Below are 12,407 nucleotides of genomic sequence, written 5' to 3'. Positions count from 1 at the left end.
AACCCTCGTCTGGTGGGTTCACATTCACATCTATGGGTGAGTTCAAGCAGCAACTGAACTAATCTGCATGTGTTTGGACTGTGGGAGGAAACTGGAGCACCAGGAGGAAACCCGCAGGCACAAGGAGAACATGCAAACTCCATGCAGAAAGGACCCCCCCCCCCCCCCATCAGCCGCTGGGCTCGAACCCAGAACCTTCTTGCTGTGAGGTGACAGTAATGACCATTGCACCATCTATAGACCTCTTGCAGTCACGTGACCAAATCCCGGCTGGAATGTAAACAGCCGCCATCTTGTCGGTCAACAACACAGCTGAATATTGTTGCACTCGTGTACAAAATGGATCAATTTCAACCGACGGACTACACGGCTCATTTTTCTAATGAACAGATAACTAGATATATGTCTAAAATAAACGACCTACAGATTAGTGACCCTTATGTCTTACCGGACGTAGTTTTCACGACCGTGTCAGTGGATATTGAACTGCCAGAGGTGGAATATCCAGATGTGTATAATTACCTCATTAACTTTCCCTCGCTGTTCAGTGGTGAAGCACTGCGTGCTTATAAATCTCTGGACAGTTATCTTTACAGAAATTCAGGATTTGTCAGCAACTCAGATGTGGCATCTTGTAAACAAGAAAATAACAATCCTCATTGGACGGGTAAGTCACTTAAGTATTGAGTACTAGAACTAATACTAGATATATCAGTAGTATCTAGTATAGCACTGACCAGCCGATTATGGTTGAATATTTTATATTATCAGTTAGATCAAGTATCAGTAGTCTATCACGATTACATAATCTGGAGAGGTCGGGTCATTGCTCTTCTTCCCTGAAAGACAGAAATGTGGTATAAATGATACAGGATTTATCTTGTAGTGTCCTGATCCTCAGATCTTTAACCCAGACGCATATAAAAAGTTGTTCTCCTCCAGGCTCTTCCAGGTTTCCATCTGTGTCCCAGTGTAGAATGATGTCTGCAGCACCAGGGAGTCTGAGATGTCGGGGAACTCAACGGATGGATCGTTTTCCAACTTGTAGGAAAAATTCTTCTTTGTTAGCATGTAAGGATCTAATCCCATTGAATGGGTTCTATATCCACTTCTTGGGTTTTTTTAAAATGTGTTTATTAATTTTCCTTTTTCCATCAACACAAGCAAGCAAACTAAAAACACAAAACTTCAACACAACAACACACCAGCAACACACAATGGTTCAGCTACACACATACAGTATCCATGTTAATAAAAGAAGTAAAAAGAAAGTAAATGAAGGAAAAGAAAACTAGGTGTACAGCAATGCGTCCCCTTATTATGACCTTCCAGGGAATCCCTGTAACAGAATGGAAGATACATTGGGGTCCAAGTAATTCAAATAAGGTTCCCAAACTTTATAAAATTGGTTTGATTTTGAATGTGATATACAAGTCAAGTATTCCAAAGGCACTAGATCAAACAGCACTTTATGCCAACCCTTAACGTTTGGTTCTTTATCACTAATCCACTGCAGCAAAATGTTCTTCCGAGCTGCAAATGTAAGAATACAGAACAGTCTTTGATTTGTTAACCTTACACCTCTAGCAGGCAGGCCTAATATAAGAGACAATGGGTCCATCCCCAGTTTTAATCCTAGTATCTCTTCAATTTCTGTTAAGACATTAGACCAATATTTTTGCAGCTTATGCCATGACCAAAGACAATGAGTTAGAGTGCCAATTTCTGTTTTACATTTGAGACACATTGGAGACAAACTGGGGTTGAACTTATGTCTGCGATTAGGGGATATATGCATTCTGTGCAAAATCTTAAACGGTATTGATTTAGCATGATTACAAACTGAGATTGTATTAGCATAGGTCCATATATTTTCCCACTCAGTAACACTGATTGTGACAGAAAGTTCTCTCTCCCACCCTTCTCTGAGTTATTGTAAAGCCATAGATGGAACAGCACGCATAGCTCCATAAAGTAGACTAATAGACACCTTCCTAACTGTTCCAAACAGCACTTCCTCAAGTGGAGATATGTCAGGGTTATCAATTAAGGTTGTGCTGTGTACTATATAATGTCTTATCTGTAGATAACGAAAGAAGTCATGCCAGGGGATTTGGTATTTCTCGATCATCTGGTCAAATGACATTAATGCATTATCAGTAAATAAGTCTTTTAACCTGTTAATACCACAATTACCCCACTATCTAAACAGCCATTCCAAGGTGACTTCCATGATGAAAGCTACTCAAATTTGGTTGAAGTCAATCTATGGCCCATAAATTCCAGAACAAATTTAAAATGTTATGCATTTATTTCATGGACATTATACAGCTCCTTAGTATAGCCAACATTTTTTTCATTTCTAACTACATTTTCATACAAAAAAAAAACAGGAGGAAAATGTGACTTCCGTGACAGCTACATCCTCAAAAATATTGACTGAAGAAATGTTTTATCCAGTTCGTAGCCTTCTGGGAGAGATGTACCATTTGTCTCACACAGTATACCAGGGGGAAGTCTAGAGATTCCTAAATTAAGCAAGCCATCATAAATTAGTAAATTGCTGACCTTGGAGAGCACTGGAAGTCTGTGACTTCCGTGACCAAAAAAATGTGACTTCCGTCACGAGTACCTCCACCAGTATGAAACAAAGTGCAAAAGTTGTATCTATTTATTATAATTTATTTTTAAACTCCCACATAACAATGCACAGAATAAAGTGGTCCTTAGTTCAACTTGGTGAACAAAGTTTTCCAAAATGTTATCAGCTGCAGATCCTTCGGTTTGTATGCAAGATAAAATGTCTTTATTCAAAGTGCACATAAGGTCACTTCTACAGGTTAAATATGCTTGTGACTACTTCAGATGAACAGTTTTGATTTCTGGCCCGTTCAGAGCTAGGCTTTTGGCTTCCTCAAGGCTGCTGGCTGGAAAGGAAAGTTGGCCCCTATTGTTAACTACGTCTGGGTTTGGCATGGTGCAGATAATATCGTCAGTGGGCTGCCAGGAATGGTCATGGTCAGACGGCCAGCTGTACAGGTTACTACTACCCCTTCTGTACTCAGCTGACAGCCCACTTAATTTGATTTTCTCTCTCCTCTTTCTCTGCCTTTCTGCCGGTGTGAGTGGCATTCTGGCTCAGCTGTATTAAGAAATATATCAGAAAAAGATTCCACAAAAAATTCCACAGTGCAAAAGGTCACTGCATTGGCATCTTTGGAGGGTGCTCCAAGGGGTGTGTCTTCCATCGTCATGGTAACAGTACTGGAGTGACCTATCCCTGTGATTTTTCATATATATTAACTTCAGATATATATCTTTGTAATGAGCTGCAGTTTTTAACACCTGGTGAGATTTGAAAAAATGACTATGATGTGTAGGTTAGCTTGGAATGGCTGTCAAGCCAGCATCAAGTAGTCCTGGTTGGAAATCAGGATTACTCAGAATAGGAGTAAAAGCTGATGTCAGTTTTGATCTCCCCTCAAGTCTACGCGTCAATCACCATGCCTTAATTGTGTTGAGTGTGACAGGATTGTCACAGCACAGCTTAATAGTTTTAAAATTCTTAATAAACAGCATGTCTCTTAATGGATATTTTGAAAGGGAGGATTTAACATCCATCCAGCCAGAGGTCGTCTTATTTAAGATCCAATCATAAATATATCGTAAATGAACACGCAGCTGGTACCTTCTGAGATCAGGTAAATCTAACCCTCCTTCAGAGCTTGGCAACTGCAGAGTAGCCATTTTTAGCTTTGGTTTGCGTTTACTTCATATGAAAGAACTGAGCCAACCATTTAGTTTTTTCACAACCTTATTTGAAAATAAAATCGGAATCATTTGGCTAGGGTAAAGTAGTTTAGGCAATATATTCATTTTAATCAAGTCTATACGTCCTAGCCAGGATATTGGCAGAGAGTTCCAACGCTCTAAACCTTGTCTCACTTCCTCAAACAAGGGAACAAAGTTGACTTTATACATTTGCTTAAATGTAGAGGTTATGTGTACACCTAAATAAGTAAAGCCTGCTGGAGACCATTTAAAGGGGAAGAAGGGCAATGTTTTAGGTACTGAATTTAGGCTCCCTAGCAGCATAGCCTCTGATTTTGTCAAATTGACTTTGTATCCAGAAAATTTGCTAAATAAGTCAATAACATTAAGCAACGCAGGTACTGAAGTCCCTGGATTAGAAACAAAAATTAAAACATCATCCGCATAAAGACTTATTTTATGATGCACTCTGTCTATTTGCAAGCCCTGTATAGCAGGTGCTGTCCTAATGGCCTCTGCCAATGGTTCAATAACCATGGCAAATAAAAGGGGGGACAAAGGACATCCCTGCCTGGTTCCTCTATGTACAGGAAAGCTGTCTGATCTGAGCCCATTAGCTAGAATGGCTGCTTGAGGATTATTAGACAGGACCTTGACCCATTTGATAAAATTATCCCCTACACCAGGGGCGTCACTAGGCCTTTTTTGCTGGGGCATGTGCCCCAGTAAAAATCAGCTGTGCCCCAGTAAGAAAATCTCATCTCATTATCTGTAGCCGCTTTATCCTTCTGGTCGCAGGCAAGCTGGATCCTATCCCAGCTGACTACGGGCGAAAGGTGGGGTACACCCTGGACAAGTCGCCAGGTCATCACAGGGCTGACACATAGACACAGACAACCATTCACACTCACATTCACACCTACGCTCAATTTAGAGTCACCAGTTAACCTAACCTGCATGTCTTTGGACTGTGGGGGAAACCGGAGCACCCGGAGGAAACCCACGCGGACACGGGGAGAACATGCAAACTCCGCACAGAAAGGCCCTCGCCGGCCACGGGGCTCAAACCCAAGACCTTCTTGCTGTGAGGCGACAGCGCTAACCACTACACCACCGTGCCGCCTCCAGTAAGAAAATGTTGGAAGATTTTCGTAACAAACTAGTTTCTTTGGCAGATCATTTATCTACTGTAAGTTGTAGGACAGAGTGTGTTTCAAACTTCTATTGCCTCTTCTTTCTAACTAATTTTCTGATTGGTCTGGGAGATTCTCACTGTAAACACAGCGTGCGTGTGGCATGCCATGAGTCCATTTAGCCTACTGGAGAGATGAGTCTACTCTGTGGAGGAGTCAGAGAACGGGCTCTGGATGAGTTAAGGTAGCGCGAAGTTTTTGCAACAAAACTAAGCAAACCATATTCTAACAAACCCATTAAACTACATCGAATTAAACGATATTAAATTACTTTTCCAGATGGATATCAGACAATTCTTCTCACGAAGCAGAGACAGGGCAGGGAAACAGTGACAGATGAGGAGGAGGGTGAGAGAGGTCAGATTAAGGTTGTAGGCTATGTGCTAGTCAGGCATAACTAACCAGCTAAGTTCGTGAATCGTGAGAGTTGAGGTGACACGTTTAGCATCAGCATGCATTAAAAGCCTAAATGCCAACAATACATTTTTTGGGGACTGGGATGTGTTTTCCATCTCGTTGACCTATTCCTCGCATAACTTCATCCACGAGAGCATGAGAATGATCCACTTTGCATAGGTTGGGGACAGGAACGTTAAGGTGCATTGTGCGGGGGGGGCAGTGCCCCAGTAAAGCTTAATTCCTAGTGACGCCCCTGCCCTACACCAAATTTATTTAGACAATAAAATAAATATATCCATTCAGCTCGGTCAAAGGCTTTCTCTGCATCCAAAGAGAGCACTAAACCATCAATTTGCCGATGCTGAAAAACCTGAAAGATATTGAGCAGTCATCTAACATTACTAGAATTTTGTCCCTTTATAAAACCAGTTTGGTCCTCCTTTATAATTTTAGGCAAGAGACCTTCAAGGCGCATGGCCAAAATTTTCCAGTCTACATTAAGAAGGGATATGGGCCTATAAGAGGCACAGGAGTCTGGACATTTCCCCTTTTTCAGAATGAGCGAGATATTTGCTTCTCTCAAAGTCTGGGGTAACTCATTATTTGAGAATGCGTTGTTAAACATGTTAACTAAAGTTTCCACTAATAGGTCCGAGAATTCTTTGTAAAATTCACAACTGAACCCATCAGGCCCAGGGGCTTTTCCATTCTGTAGAGTTCTTATAGCATTAACCACCTCTTGTCCCGAAATTAAGAATGAGTTTATATTCTGATGGTATGGTGGGCAAACTGAGCTGGGCAAAGAATTTATCCATTAAAGCAGTGTTTCTCAACCACTGGGCCGCGACCCACTAACGCCATCTAGTGGGCCATGAATTTTTTTCCAAGTTGAAGTTAGTTTTTTACTCATTAAGCTACGGTCACACTACAAGCTCACGATGCTTTGCGATGGATTATCAATGAAAATGAGGCGTTTTGGTGGCAATATACACGTGAGCTAAAAGTTGTGGTCACACAGCAGGTGAACACTTAACTGTCACGCCTTCACACGCTCGAGTCTGGCGCACCTCAAGCGGCCGCATGCACTCACGGAGCGTGTTGTTTGCGCTCTGGGACCCAGTCGTTATGGGAAACACCTGATACTGATTCGAGTGCAATCAGCACTTGCAGATACAGACGCTTTGCGAAGTATCATCATTATCACGGTCACATTTGCTTCGAGCCATGTTTATAATGCTGTTTCAATACTCTGCTTTCTGTTTTGCTTTTGCACAAAAAAAAACACTTGAAAGATGCTCTGGACACTTACAGTAATGGCTGAAGACTTCAGTCGACTTGCTAACTTTAGGACTGCAGTTGTCATGAACTAGGGTTGCCACCTGTCCTGTATAATATGGGATCGTCCTGTCTTTGAACATAAAATACTGCGTCCTGTATTAAATCAATATGCATTTTACAGATGCAATTTGTCCCATATTTTCAGACACATCTTTTCATAGCCTGTACTTGGACTTCAGAAGAAGAACAACAACAACAACTTTATTCATCACATGCTTGTGAAATTCCTCTCTGCATTTAACCCATCTTAAGCAGTGAACACACACATGCACACACACGTGAGCAATGAGCACACACCCACACCCAGAGCAGTGGGCAGCCATGCTAACAGCGCCCGGGGAGCAGTTGGGAGTTCGGTGCCTCACTCAAGGGCACCTCAGCCCAAGGCCGTCCCATATTAACCTAACCTGCATGTCTTTGGACTGTGGGGGAAACCAAGTGCTATAGCATACCGAGTGTATGCTATTTTCAGAGTGCTGAAAATAGCATACCATCACATAAAATCAAACCTATAAATGAAGTGAAGGTGTTTAATTTCAGTGGTGAGCTCCTGACCAACAAGCTCTGTGTGCTGTGTGAAATTTGCACGTCATGTCAACTCAGCATCAGTGGTTGCCTTGTACAGTTAAACATAGCAGTAGCGCCTCATTTGCTGTTTTAAAATGATGTCTGCAAGTCCGCCTGTGAAGTGTAAGAGGCTATTAAGATACAGGGCTGAATGGGAAATCAGAGTACCAGTGGGTCAGCTCTGTCCCTGGTGATTCTACTTTACATCTGTATGATATACCTAATTATGCTTCTGTACATAGATGTAGATTGACGAGACTGGGTGGGGGAGTGTCTATCCTAATACACGAGAGCCTTCAATTCATAGAACGAAAGGACGTTGCCGTACAATTAGAAGAAGAAAAATTTGAATCGATCTTTATAGAAATCCCTACATCTTCCTCTACAATGGAAAAAGGTCGTATAATAGGCTGCATATATCGACCCCCAAATTCGGATATAAAAACATTTATAAGTCACCTTACCCCAACCTTAGATGCTATTGATAAGGAAGGCAAAAACTGTTACTTAGTCGGTGATTTCAATCTTGATCTTTTAAAAAATGAAAATCACTCATTAACTGCAGACTTCCTAAATACATTGTATTCGTGTAGCTCTTACCCAACATCACCAAACCGTCAAGAATAACAAACAAATCAGCAACATTAATAGATAATATTATGATGAACTCTTTATTAAACTCATACACATCAGGTCTCCTTGTTGCAGATATATCCAATCACTTTCCAATATTCTACATTACAAAATATGCATGTAATAGAGATAAGTAAATAGAATGTGAAAAATGCAAGTGCCGAAAATTTAATAGGAATAATATAGACAGATTTAAACATGTTTTATCAGATGAAATCTGGGAAGGCGTATATGAAAACACAAATGCAAATACTGCTTATTGCAATTTCCAACAAATTTTCAATTCAGGGCGGCACGGTGGTGTAGTGGTTAGCGCTGTCGCCTCACAGCAAGAAGGTCCGGGTTCGAGCCCCAGGGCCGGCGAGGGCCTTTCTGTGCAGAGTTTGCATGTTCTCCCCGTGTCCTCGTGGGTTTCCTCCGGGTGCTCCGGTTTCCCCCACAGTCCAAAGACATGCAGGTTAGGTTAACTGGTGACTCTAAATTGAGCGTAGGTGTGAATGTGAGTGTGAATGGTTGTCTGTGTCTATGTGTCAGCCCTGTGATGACCTGGCGACTTGTCCAGGGTGAACCCCGCCTTTCACCCGTAGTCAGCTGGGATAGGATCCAGCTCGCCTGCGACCCTGTAGAACAGGATAAAGCGGCTACAGATAATGAGATGAGATGAGATTTTCAATTCACATTTTGATACATGTTTCCCACTTACAACAACTACAGCAAAGCGCAACCTGGGTATCGACAAGCCTTGGTTCACGACAGGCCTGCGCAAGTCCTCCAATATGAAAAATAGACTCTACAAGAAATATATAAAGAATCCTACACCAACAAAATTACATAGATATAAACCATACAGAAATAAATTTAACAGTCTGATTCGTAAATTCAAAGTAAAATATTACCAAGACCAATTTATAGATAGTTTTCACTGACGTCACGGCATTCCGGGGAACGCCCCCCAGCCGCCATCTTGTGGGGCAAACAAAACTGACTATTGCCACTACCGGCTACGTTATCTCGGATGAATTTATTAAGTTATATAGTCAGTTTTCTAAAATAAAGATCAATGTCGGCAAAATCAAGCAAACGGAAGTATATAGATACATTGGACGACATCTCACGACAATGGTATGCAGCCAAACTGGCCTTGATTGGGGGAATTGACCCCTACGAAGTGGACAAAGATGCATTTTCAAGTGACTATGCAGGGCTGCCATCCATATCATACCCTGATATTGTGAACTATTTCCTGAATAGTAAAAGTGCCTACACACTTGACGACCTCAAAGCATACAAGTCGCTGGAGTCATACAGTTATTTTGTCTGTGGCTGGGTCCGTGAAGTCCACCATATAAAAACAAGTGACAGTCGTGTCCTAATTACAGCCAAGGTATGTAAACATTGGAATTTTAGAGCTCTCAACACTGCATATAAATATGTGTGTGTATAATATCGAGTTGATTTAAGACAAATTTTACATCCATTAGTGGTATTACAGTACCATGACAGTATAAACTTTGTAATATAATTAACTGGTATGTAGGCTTGTTACATTTTGTGTTTGTTATGATAAATATGACAATTTATAGGCCAGTAATAATCATATGTTTGCAGCCTTACAACAAACAACTTACCACTTATAAAATGATCGGAGCAGACTCTGCTGTGTTTGGAAGGCTGATAATCCTTGCGGTTGATTCTCGCAAGCCATAGATTTCTCCTTTGTATGCTGAGTTTCTTTGTTTGCTCGCCTTCGTGCTCCTGTACAGTGGGAATTCCATAAAAGCTCCGCTTGACGTCATCATCTGACCTATTACGACAGCCGTGAATACAACAGGTGTGCACCATTGCTAGCTTTAAATAGTAATAATGTAACTATAAATGTAAATAATATATGAATAAATGTAACTCGCGCGTTACAATGTGTGCTCTGTGACCCGTACGGTAAGCTTGCCCCACAAGATGGCCGCCACCAGGGAATCCCCGACTCTGTGATGTCATGTGAAAACTATCTATAGCTGCATCCACTAACATAAGAAACACCTGGAAACTAATCAATGAAATTCTTAACAGAAAAAAAGTAACTAATGTTCTTCCTACTAAATTTTATGAAGGAGAATTAGAGGTATCTTATCCAAAAGCCATAGCTGACAAATTCAATGATTTTTTTTTTTGTGAACATTGGCCCCTCTCTGGTGAAAGAAATAGATGTGACTGATCGTTCTCCCTCATCATACCTTCAAAATTCTTACCTATCTATAAGCTCTTTCGAAGAACCTACCACAACAGAAATTCACAATATTATTATTATCAATTTTAAAAATGCAGCCCCTGGTCAAGACGGAATAAGTGCCCTGCTCTTAAAACAGATTGTTCTCGAAATTTTAGAGCCAATTACACATGTTTTTAAGACTTCTCTGAAAAGTGGAATAGTGCCAACAGACTTAAAGATAGCCAAAGTTATACCACTATACAAAGCTGGAGATCCCTGTGCATTTACCAATTATCTCCCAATATCTATCTTACCGGCCTTCTCAAAAATCCTGGAAAAAGTAGTTTATAAATGGATCATAAATCACCTAGAAATTAATAATATCTTATATACACATCAATATGGATTTCGAAAAAAAATATTCGACATACATGGCACTTTTACAATTTGTTGAGAAAAAAATCACTACATCTTTAGAAAATAACGAATACACTATTAGACTGGTACCAAAATTCAAAAAAAGTGCTTATTTAAGGAGTTAAAGGCATTTTTGAGACAAAGTCGGCAAACAGTCTTATTTTGTCAATTTGGGTGTGCCGAATTCAAATCTGCAATATGCCGAGCTCTATCTGACCTCTGTTGACCTCTAGAGGTCATTGAACTTTGGGCCTGTAAACGTCTCAGCTGAACCCAGTTTCTCAGCTTTCTAAGGAATGAAATGTACTAAAATGATTAATGAAGTTAGCAAATGGCCTTGTTTGTTAAATGTTTGGGTGCTGAATTCATTTTTCATTTGTAAAACGACATATGACCTCTGATAACCTCAAGGTCATTAAACTTGGCCTGTAGGCCTATGCATTTAACGGCATTTTTAAACTGACTTTACTCCCCCAAAAAGAATATGAACAGACAAAAAACAAATAGAAAGGAACAAATACAACATTAAATGCCAGTCCATGTACATGTGACTTACTTTTCACAATGAGAATGCCTCGGCGATCACCTTACATAACATTGCATTACATTTAGCGGTTATTGTTTATACAAAGCTACTGAAAAAAGGACAGATTCAGCAGCATACAAAATGTGGGGGCGTACAGGGTATACAGGTTAATCAGGGTTAGTATATATGAGAGTTTTTTCTTTGTTGTTTGTTTTTTTGTAAAGGCTTTACCCCGTTTAAAACAAAACAAAAAACAAACAACAAAGAAAAAAACTCTCATATATACTAACCCTGATTAACCTGTATACCCTGTATGCCCCCACATTTTGTATGCTGCTGAATCTGTCCTTTTTTCAGTAGCTTTGTATAAACAATAACCGCTAAATGTAATGCAATGTTATGTAAGGTGATCGCCGAGGCATTCTCATTGTGAAAAGTAAGTCACATGTACATGGACTGGCATTTAATGTTGTATTTGTTCCTTTCTATTTGTTTTTTGTCTGTTCATATTCTTTTTGGGGGAGTAAAGTCAGTTTAAAAATGCCGTTAAATGCATAGGCCTATAGGCCAAGTTTAATGACCTTGAGGTTATCAGAGGTCATATGTCATTTTACAAATGAAAAATGAATTCAGCACCCAAACATTTAACAAACAAGGCCATTTGCTAACTTCATTAATCATTTTAGTACATTTCATTCCTTAGAAAGCTGAGAAACTGGGTTCAGCTGAGACGTTTACAGGCCCAAAGTTCAATGACCTCTAGAGGTCAACAGAGGTCAGATAGAGCTCGGCATATTGCAGGTTTGAATTCGGCACACCCAAATTGACAAAATAAGACTGTTTGCCGACTTTGTCTCAAAAATGCCTTTGGGTGTCACAATTCTGGATTTTGGTACCAGTCTATATAGGAATATTTCTTGACCTTTCCAAAGCTTTCGATACAGTAGATCACAACATACTACATGACAAACTTATCACCTATGGATTTAATGGTTCTGCTCTACATTGGCTAAAAGACTATTTGACTGACAGAAAACAGTTCATCTCTAATCGAAATAACAATTCTTCCCAAAATGTCATACCATGTGGTGTACCCCAAGGATCCATTCTCAGTCCCCTTTTGTTTCTGATTTATGTCAATGACTTGGCATCGGTATCAAAGAAATTATTTACTTTTTTATTTGCAGACGATACAAATTTATTTATGTCCCACAAAAATTTTGACACGTTAGTGATATCTATAAATAAAGAATTGTACAAGGTAAATCAATGGTTCAAGGTGAATAAATTGTCCCTTAACATAAAAAAAAAACAAATTTCATTATCTTTGCAGGCAGGAACAAGAAATATGATAAAG

Source organism: Neoarius graeffei, chromosome 7 (genome assembly GCF_027579695.1).
Source record: "Neoarius graeffei isolate fNeoGra1 chromosome 7, fNeoGra1.pri, whole genome shotgun sequence".
Lineage (NCBI taxonomy): Eukaryota > Metazoa > Chordata > Actinopteri > Siluriformes > Ariidae > Neoarius > Neoarius graeffei.
This window is presented reverse-complemented; position numbering follows the sequence as displayed.